This window comes from Myiozetetes cayanensis, unplaced genomic scaffold (genome assembly GCF_022539395.1).
Source record: "Myiozetetes cayanensis isolate MyiCay16 unplaced genomic scaffold, myiCay2020 scf4, whole genome shotgun sequence".
Lineage (NCBI taxonomy): Eukaryota > Metazoa > Chordata > Aves > Passeriformes > Tyrannidae > Myiozetetes > Myiozetetes cayanensis.
In genome coordinates, this window is record NW_026087631.1 from 4118580 (window position 1) to 4129669 (window position 11090).

The window sequence follows — 11090 nt, forward strand, 5'->3', positions numbered from 1 at the left end:
TTGTAGGTACTACTTTCCTGCTACGACTAGTACCTATAGTGAAAAGCAGCATGTATACTGTAACTGTTACATATCAGCCTAATTTTTTAACCTTAACCATATTTCTTAATTTGATAATATCAGTTTGATTTATTTTAGAGTGTTTTGTTGGTTTTTTTTTTCCCCTCTAACGGAGCATCAGGGTTTCTTGCAATTACTGAACCCTTTTTTGGAGTTCATGATATCCCATTCAGCTGTTGTCCCAAAATTGTATATTTGAAAATAATTTATACAGAAATAAAGTACTAAACGATCATATGACCAATATGATCATGTGTCATTGTACTATAGGCTTATACACTCGTGATTTCTGGGTTCAAAACTTTGTTAATATTGATTAATATTATTGACTGATACAAGGAATTAGATAGTCTAGTCAGAGACCCCTAATTTCATGTAAGACATCTGGAAAGGCTTCCTGATATTGTTAAGATTTAACTCCTTCTCCTTTTCTATAGCTGCTAGTTAGACATGTTCTTACCTTCCTTTTCTTGTTACCTGTATAATAGTTCTTATCCTGCATTATATTCTCCTATAAAATCCTATTCTCTTCTCTTTACCACAGTATTATCAAACTAACATAGCCTTGGCATTGGACTCACGTAATTTGAATCAGTTCAACTGATTATGGAAGTGCAGTCTGAACAGGTTTAATAACTCTAAAATTCCTCTCTAACCATCTAAATGTGAATTCTGATGAAGATTTATAGACTACCAGAAGTCAAACTGTTAAAGCTGTACTGAAATCTCCTAAGAATGAAAGAGTGATTTTATCTGCACAATAAGAGCTATGGAGTTTATTTTAGCTGCTAACATGATCTAAAGGTATTCTTTAAATAAAAATCTGCCTATTTTTTCTAGTACTATATAATAATTTTGCACATATGTCAATATTTAAGTGAATAGTACTTTCAGACAGAGAGAGTGGGGGAGGAGAGACAGAAGATACAAAAAGCCCTGGAGGAGGAGGGGCTTTGCCTTTCACCCCTGAAGGTCTGATGAGCTGCGTCTTAAAAAAAGTGGTCCTTCAACAACAGGCCATTATTTAAATTCCTGTAGTTTAAAGTCACTCAGTCATTATCTTCCCTCTTCAACTTGAATGTGTTGCAAGCTTCTTCCAGTTCAATGGTCTTTCTATGAGTTGTGTTTTCTAAAATAATTTCCAAATGTGTCCAGATATTGTTAAAAAGTGATGAAGGAAAAAATCAGTTTCTGACTATTTTCTTTACATAATATGAACTGATAGGCCTTACCTTTCCTGTTTAACAAGCTATGCATGCCACATGAAATTTGATGCATTACATTTTTTATTAACATAGTCTAACAAGAAATGCAGTTTCAGCTTTTCCAAGAACATGCTACAGTTCTGGCTGTGTACATCAGCACACAAAGACTGTTGGGAAGGAGTATCCAATGGGTATGAGACAACCTTCTAAAGAAAATGTTGAATGAAGTTGAAGATTTCAGTAAAAAAGGCCCCCAGGGAATTAAGACATAAGAGTATGATATGTCTGAGACACATGCAAGAAAGTTATTGGTGCTATTATCCTAACAAATGGTCAAAATTGGACTTTTGTATGTTATGGTACTAGTGAAAATCTGGCATCTATACTCTTGAATAGAGGAATCTGGAGGGAGGTGGCCTCTAAACAATTTTTTATTGCATTTGATAAACCCTTAAGGAAAGCAGAGCAAGTCTGAGGATTTTCACAAAAACAAGCAGACGTGTACAGAAGTAAAAAGCTTGTGCATCATCAAGGGATATCAGAGACACTGCTAAAGATGAGCCTTATTAAAAGCCACTGGGACTCAGTATGTGATAAACAGCATATGCCCACATCCTGCTACCAGTTAAAAGTATTCAGACAACAAGAGATCTTGTTTAAAGATATCAACATGGCAATTCCTCAGTTTGACAAGAAAGAATTTTATTTTTTTTTTTTAATGTGGATGAAAACCATCTGTGATCTAAAAAAAATGAACTAGTAAATATTTTTTTGCCTAGCTTCAAATTAATAAAGGCACTGAAAAATGTATATGGCCAAAAATAAGCCCATGAAAGCAAAAGAGATTACATTCCCAACACTTTTAAAAATAGCCCTTGCAGGAGGCAGAGGTTATTGCTGCCAGACAAAAATTTAATTATCTGTTAACTTCCCTGAGACAGTCTTACCAAAATGCAAGTAAATAGGAGATTATGCTTATGAAGTGTTGCATTTTTAGATGAAGTAACTTATGGAATTACCTCTGAGACACATTTCACAACAAAATACAAGTGAAATACTACTTAGCATTATTCCCACACAAAATGTCATAATGGAAAATAGTGAGAAAATAATATCTCCCTACCAAAATGATGCAGACAGGCAGTTCAGTTATGTTAAAAATTCAGTTATGTTAAAAAGCAGAATAACACTGGTGAAATGTAGCTTATCACCAGTGACTTTTTAAAAACCTGCATTATAAACTAACATCAAGATAGCTAGTGACCTGCTGGTGTGTATTGACAAAGAAGGTAAAACAATACGTTCAAAAAAGGGATCTACAGGAATTACCAATATTATGTGAGAGAAAGGAGTCCATCTCTGATGGGAAACAGCTGTCACTAACAGCAGAAACAGGCAGTGGTGAGACATAAATGGGCACCTACAGCACCGAAGTGATGTCTGCAGGTCCCAGCAGGCAGAGAATTTAGCTGTCAAGATGTTTGTTCCTCATAGAGACAGTTATTATATCAGGCTGCAATAGCAAAGTCCCAGAACATGCCACAGCTAAAAGAAATAGATTAAACAGAGCTAAACAATGAGCTGAGAATCTACAGAACACTTCATATAAAAACACTTCAGGCTTGCTTACTGGCTATTTATTGAATTTATTTTATAGTGTTGATGATTATGAGCTGTTTGTTACATTTGGCTGGGAGGAAAGAGATAAAGAACTGTACCTTTTAAGAACATGGAGACTGAGCCATACTGATCAACAACCAAAAATGCTGATCAGCAAGACAGCTAATGATCCAGTTATGTTTTAAATTCCCAAATTTAGAGTGGCATTTCATACTGAGACAACCTTTACAATGCAGAGACATGACTTTCCCAAACTTTATTTTGTCTTCCAGAAAAGTGCAAAAAAACCAGTAGGTTTGCTACCATTGCAGGAAAAACAGAAGGTGCCCCCTCTTCTCAACTTGACTACTTTAAAAATTTAAAAGAGTTTTGGAGGGATGGGGGAGAAGAAGATAATAAAGTGAAGAAAAGAGTATCTCGCTGTCTTGAGTCCAGTGCCAGTGCATGCCCTTCTGCAAAAAGCACATATTGAAGAGAATCCCTTGGCTACAGACAGAACAAACTGTACAAAATACACACAGGTTTCCTGGCTTTGCTATAACACAGAGACATGAGACTTGTCTGATCTGGTGAAGCATCTGACCAATTGGTCTCATAACTCTGCTCTCTCTTCATGTTCTTTTAGTAAGATTATTCTCTGCCTTTGCATGTTTCCCTGTCAGAGCCCTTTATTACCCTGACAGGAACTTGCCTGCACCAGAATAAATAGAGACAAGTGAATCAGGCTTAACTGTGACAACAGATTTCCCTCAATGCTGTTTTCTATCGCACTTCACAAGCTCCACTGAGGACACAGAAATAAGGGCAGGATCTAGCATATCCCAGCATTCAGGTTTTTTTTCAGGTGAACCTAATCACTAATGCATTTCCCAATGCTATAAAAGAAAAAAAATAAAATAATTTTTTCAACAAAAGGATTATCAAACGTTGGAACAAACAAAGCTGACAAGGGATGTATGTGAATCACCATCCCTGGAGGTATTTACTTTCTCCATGTTCGTAAGCTCTTGACCTTTCAGAGCACAATGACATTGATGAAATCTTCTACTGACCTTTTCTGATGGAAAAATTTCCTTTCAGATCATTCCCACAGAATAATCTAGTACAGGATCATGTATTTTTGATTTAGAACTGAAAGCTAGTCGTGAGGTATGGTGAGGAAGAAAGGGTTTTATTGTAGCAAAATAATTTGGAGTGGCATATTGCCAAAAACACCTCATGCTTGTGGACTATCTCTTTTAATACTTTAAGGACTAAATCTGATGTAGTCTTTTTGCTTTGTTTCAGTCTTAGTGACTCAAGTGCATTTTTGGATTCTATTTTTAGAGAATACATTTTAGCTTTGTAGACTGCTGAAGTTTTTCCTTCGTCAGATCAAACTCCATTCAGGTTTACGTGATGGGATTGCTCCATTGTGAGGGTTGGGCATGAGGACCATACTCTTTCCAAAAGGAAAGGAGAGGTCAAGCAGGAGTAAGAGGATGTAGAACATGCCAACCTCCTCCATCCCAATTTTCCTTTTCCTTGGCTGATCTGCATCATGTTGTCTGCAGGTTACTTTGGAACTTCTCAGCGCAGTGTCCCACACTTGCAACAGCTCAGTTTTCCGTGGAACAAAACTCAGCTGCTTTCTGTATCTCCCACTGAAAAATCTATGCCCAGTCAGATGTTTAAATGCACACAAAAACAAAAGATCTAAAGCAGCAAGACCACCTGGGTTCCTGGAATAGGTACAGCAAGTGTGCAGTAGTGTTATCCCAGTGATGCCAAAATCCACTCTGGAGTCATATAAAAATCTGCCTCACATCCCACACCCAACGTCAGCCCTCAGCAGTGCTGACCAGCCCCACTTGGGTCACCCACCCTGGGGGTCCCATTTATAAGCTAAAACTGGGACACACAGGTTTTCCCTGGATGGATGTTGAATCTGTTTCATGGGAAGCCCATCTTCAGAACCATCCTTTGGTGGACTCCTCAGACCCACATCTCAGAACCAGCTCCTGCTTCCTCATCACTTTAAAACGCCATGGATGTTGCAGATCCCAGCTCTGACCCCTGCTACGATCCATGACAGGGGGCATCTTCCCTTACACTACAGTAGTTCCCAGTTTCTTTCCTAATTGATTACAATGTGATTATTATTCCCATTGTAACACTTCTCTAAATTATCTTTTTAATTAAGGAATATCTTAACACTGATGCATTTCTTTGCATCCATATAGACTCAAATGGTTGTCTCTAATCATTTCACTCACTTCTCTCAAAACTTGAGAAGAAAATTTTCAGCACTTTGATTGCTCAGCAAAAGATATATTTAGATCTAGTGAACACTGTATGTAGCCAGCCCAGTTAGAAAACAAATATATTGGCAATATGAAATGTTATTTCCTCCGCATAGACGCATAAGTAATAAATATACACTTGTAGTCAATGACAGCACTGGAAATTCACTGGCAGAGGCACAAACACTGGACAACAAATGGCAATGAGCCAATGTATTTATAGTGAACATTGTGAAATCCCAACCCAGGATTCAGGAAAGAAATCATGAAGTCATTCATGGTTTATTCACATAAAGGTATTTACATCAAATAACTTTAAGATCAAATGCTTGCATGACTTTTCATTTCAGTCTAATTTAGAATTCCTAGAGATATGCAAGAAATCCATTTTATATTAAGACCTTCTTAGTACAAACACTAGATTATGTTCTTCCCAGTTAAAAATAAATTGACCTGTCAATAGGCGAAGAAAGCCTGCACAGAACATGTGAGTTGCCAACTGTATTTTCCCTTAAGGTGAGTTGCTCCTGGCACATATGATCTAAATGTCAAATGAGAGACCATTAACATGCCTTAGAAATCATTGGGCTATCTTTTGAGATGGAGTGATATCTGTCATGGTGTCAGTAGACAGACGTGTCTGAGGAGGACACTATAAATAGTTTATTCTAATTTACTGGCTTCACAGACTCATTCCTCTTAAAATTCTGCTAGACATTTTCAGCCAGTTAACCCTTCTACATTCCTCATACTTACTTTTGTATGATTTACAAGTATTTCTGTTCCACAAATCTCTGTGTGTGTGTAGGTGCTAACTTACTAAAGACAGTTCACCTCTCCAGGTTATTGACGTGTATGAACACTGCTGGTTTCTCTCACAATTTAATTGTTTAGATTATATGTTATGACACATAGTAACTTTATGCAGCAAGCCCCAAAATGTTAAAACATGAAAATAACATCTTTTCAATAAAACATTCTCATTTGACTTTACAATGCATATCCAACCCTGCTTTCTAGGAAAGGAAAAATGTTATGAAATATGTAAATTGTAGACTGCCTTTCTTTCAAGTAGAAGAATACAGCTTTCTATTTTCATGACTAAATCAACTTTTTCAGTTTTATGATTAAGTTCACTGCTCATATGAATGGCTCTGATAGAAGAGCATTGCTACACTGCAATTTTCCAAACAGGTATAGAATGTGTGTTTATTGTTGTATTTTTGTATTTATATTTCCTAACCAGAATGATATTGTAAGATCTTAAACAACAATAACAAGAACAAAACAAAACCCCAAAAACAAAACAAGCAAAAAAACAACAAAGGAAAAAACCTACTTTTATATACTTTTCTTCTGCAGACTAACCCATTGTATTCTGAGTTTTGTAATTTCATAACAAACAGTAGTGGGAAGAGGAGATGAGGTCTCCCTAGAGGGGACAAAGCTACTTATTCCCCTAATGTCTGGAATAATGCAACTCCAATGAAAACCAAGTATTTTCAAGTGCTTTGGTTTCAGTTTTAGTTTGGTTTTTTGGCTTTGTTTTGTTTGGGGATCAGGGTTTGGGTTTGCTTATTTGTGGTTTATTTGTTTTCCTTTGATTTCTGGGTTGAATTTTGTAGCTGTATAGTGAAAATGCCCTCTTTTTAAATCATGTATATCAATGAAGAAGTTAGTTGTTTCGATTATCATTTGTTGTATTTTCTGCACACTGCTAATGGAAGAAGCAAACTGAAAATTTAGTGGAGAAAGGGTGTTAAAAAGGAACGAATGGCAAAAAAATTCTGTCTGTATAGATAAATAAAATTAGCTAGATCATGAGTATTTCAAGATTTATTTAGCTGATTTTTGCCATCTGAAGTGGCACCTGCAGTCTAATGTGACCAAAATTACTCCATCTGTGGATATGCTCTTATATGAGGTGTATAAGTGTTTGTGCTCTGCCAACTGCTGGGAGCTGGAAGGCATTAGGGGATAGCTGAATTAGTTAGTCTGATTGGTGGAAGAAGCTTACTGCAGCTCCATGCCCCCAGGTCTGAGGCTGAGCCATATTTTTAGCTGTAGGCACACACTCCCAAGCATAATTGTTCAACACATGTATTCGTTTATACCCAGCCAGAGAAAAATTCAGCACATGCAGACACACTCAGTGCTCAAACAAACAAAACCAGCACAACCAGATTTATCCTGTTCCCCTGTTCCCCCCTGGTCAAGATGAAGGCCCATTAGCAGAAAATGTGTATACAGAGAGATATACAGGATGGATCCTTCAGTGGCCAGCTTGAGACTCTCTGATTATCCAGTAGCTGCTCCTGAATTCCTGTTCTCCCCATATGTTGGCATCTGGGCATGTGACCACCACAGCCCCATTTCTGCTGGTGCTACAGAACTCCCTTGCACACACATGGAAATACACACACACAGACACGTGCTGAGGATCCCTCCAGTAGCTGACCTCAGGCACCCTGTCTACCCAGTAGATGGCTCACAGATCTTCCAGTCTCCAGTTCCCTAATGCATGATGAAACACACACCAAATGTGTTTCTCAGCCAACTCCCAAACCCCACAGAGTGCCTAGTATGTCACTTGGACCCCTTGGTTCTTCCAGTAGCCTATTCACAAAGCTCTGCTGCCCTCCTGGCTGTCACCCCCTGTACACAGCCCCACTCTGTCCCCATAGAGTTGGCACTTAACACCTCCCCACAGAGAAAAGACTATTTTGTCTTTCCAAGGAAAACAGTCAGAAATGGAGTTTAATGAGAGGACAAGGCAGTTTAATGATCAGGTACAGGGCATGGCCAGACACACACATCTCTTTGTATACAACCCCAGCCCTTAGTCCTCTAATTTCCCACACTTGCTTCTCCCAGAACCACCTTGATTGTTCCACTTTCTGCCTGTGGCCCTCCCCTAAGGTTCTGCTCTAAACATCCACTGACAAGTCTTTCATAACCCTAAAATTCTGCTGCCTGCAGTCCATAGTAAGTCCTGCAGTGTGGCTGGTAGCCCACCTCAGACTGAGAGGTGATGGAGTGACTTTCAGGTGCCAGCCCTGGGTAGACTGGTTGTCACTTTTCTGGGACAGGGGCTCAGGTCTCTTATAAGCCTGCTGAGTCACTTTACCTGCCAGTGGTATGCTGGGCTCCTCTGTCTGTCTGGACTTAAGTCTTTAATCACATAACCTAACAGAAGCTTAAGCAAGTCAATACAACACACAGTTGTGTCAAAATACAGACGGGCAATGTCTCTCTCAAGAAATGCTGACATCCAGTCCTTATGACCTAGTAGGTAAATAGCAGCAATAGAAAATAGCTACTGGCTAACTTATTTGCCATAAAAAATGTTTGTAGTTAAGCTGGAATCCTGCTTACTAGCAACTAACAAAGATTGTACCTGGGGGAACAGGTAATTTCAGTAATAGTCTGTGAACTCAGCCTGCCTGGAGGAGATATTAGCTCTTTTAAGGCAAATTACAGATTTGCACCAAGTCGCAGTAACCAGTGAAGCTAATTGAAAAGTTCATAGAATCTAAAACACTTCCTTTAAAACAAAACTCACTGCCCTCTGCACTGACTGAAGGCAGAAGTTACACAGTGATCCATACTGAAGTTAGCACAGAGTGTAACATAAAATTTAGCAATGTGAGTCCTGTTTGGAATTTAGATTCCTCTGGGAGATGTAAGAACTTGCCAAAAATTATACTTTTTTCACTTCAGTGATGAAAAAATAAAAAAATAACTTTAAGACTCCAGTTTTTAAGAAACAATATTTAATTTACTTAAAAATGCTTATCGCCTATTGCTTTTACTCAGTGAGTTATGATTACATGCCAGTAGCAAATACTTAAAAAAAAAATGCTTCAAATTTTATTCTTTTACTACCTATTTAAATTTTTATAAATTACCTCAAACTTGTTTTTAAGGATCAGAGGGGGAAAATTACTACTAATGTTAAATACTACTACTAAGGAAAATAACTGACTTTTTCAGTAGCAGAAACTTGGTTTGTCAATGTATGTGAGGTTTTTGAAGACAGAAGAATTCGATTTTTAAAAAGTATAATAAATCAAAATGCTTATTTTAATTTATTTGAAATGGCTTCACAAACCCCAACACGTGCATGTCCAAGAGGCCACACCTCCCAGAAGATGGAAGGGCTTCAATCCCAGACAGGGGAGGGGAACAGACAAGGAGTTGCTGTGTCCAGCATACAGCATCTGCTGTACCTTGAGAAATTAGGGTAAGCTGTTATGTAGTAAAATGAGACCAATTAAATAAACAGGCCTAACCCCAAAGGGGCTCATGTTTCTTCTGTAAAAGGAAAATGACAGGCCTTGAGGTTGCTACGTTTGTTTCCTTGATTTTGCTGCCTCAACTGAGGCAGATGGAATAGTGTTACCTCTTTCTAGCAGCCTCCAGCTCAGCATTCCTGGAGCCTAAGACATGCTAGGCCATTTGCACCCTCCACAGCGCTGCTTTCCTCTCTGCCTTGGGAAGCAGAAGGCGGGGAACTGCTGAGCTGCTGCAGCACATGGCTCTGCTCCCTCTCACCCCTTTCCCCATCTGTCTTCCAGCCCCCTCAGCCCCTGGCACATGGTGCTTGGGGCCACCCTGCTGAGTCGCTTGGTGAATCCTGGGGTGTGCAAGTGCACCAGAGGCTGATGGTTCACAAATACTAAGTTCCTGACACTGAGAGTTACAACATCTCCTTGCTGGAATTGGACCAGCCTGGCCTGTGCAGCCTCTCAGTCCGGCTCTCCTGCCTGCCCGATGCCACACTGAGTGTGTTAGAGCTGAAAGGCTGTTAACATTTCTGGCTGTGCTGCCACCATGACAAGAAGTAAGTTCCTAAAAGGGACACATGCCCTGAGGGCAAGCTTGTCACGCTGGGGAAAGATGGGCTGAGCTTCCTGACACAGAGGCCAAAACCAGAGTCAGACTGCAGGATGTTTGCCTCTGAAGATAGAGCCCTGCCAGACAGCAGGGACACAGACACCCCTCCAGAGGCAGACTCAAACCCTCAGGAAGGGTTTCACTGCCAGGCAGGACACGGAGCTGCTGGGTACTCATTCTGTTCTCTGCTCACAGCTGCACAAGGCACCTTTCTCCTGTAGGAGGCAAAGGAGCATCAATACCCAGCTCTGGAACAGCAGCCAGTGGCACACAGGGCATGTCCACATCCAGAACTTGTGTGCTGGGTACCCACAGGACAGTAAGGACACTTGCCAGGTAGGAGCACGTTTCGAGTCACTCAGCCCCCAACAGTGTGAGCAGCCCCATCAGCACTACCCAAACACAGCTCAGCATGTTCTTTGCCTGGCCAGCTGCTCTCCCAACCCTTGACCCCCTCCACTACTGGGACTTCCCTCCCCTTCCCCATCCATGGGGAAGTGCCCAGTACTCTGACCAAAGAGGCCATCCATGTTCCTGGTAGCCCAGAGGTCCAGATGCTGACCCTGGAACATCCATTCTCTACACCTCTGGGAACTCTGAGCACAAACGAGAGAGAGCCCTACCTTAAATGACCCCAACCTGTTCCCAGTCGAGCTTCTGGAGGCTCCAGCACCTGAGCAGAGCCTTGATCTGCTGGGAATCCAGCTCTAGCTGGGGCTGGGAGAGTGAAGGATCCAGCCCTACATGCTGATAGGGACCACCCAACACCACCTTAGTCCTGTCTGCTCTACTGCAGGGTGACATTGGGAGGCCTCTTGTCTTCAAAGGTAACAATACTGAATTCTCCTGCCTGGTAAGTTGTCCTGACCAGGTGGGGAATAGGCTGTGCCAGAGCCAAGCTGCCTGGAGTCTACATTTCCACTCAGTCCTCTTGCAGGTGGATCCTGGTCCAGATGGGCCAGAGCCCAGAGCAGCTACTACAGTGCCAGTGCCTGCCTACATCTCAACCCCCCTGCAGACACCAAGT

General features: G+C 40.5%; 1 pseudogene; it reads left to right on the plus strand.

Annotated features, from left to right (window-relative positions):
- The first annotated feature begins 7917 nt into the window (after positions 1-7917).
- Positions 7918-10839, plus strand: LOC126647034 (acrosin-like; annotated as a pseudogene).
- Positions 10840-11090: the final 251 nt, after the last annotated feature.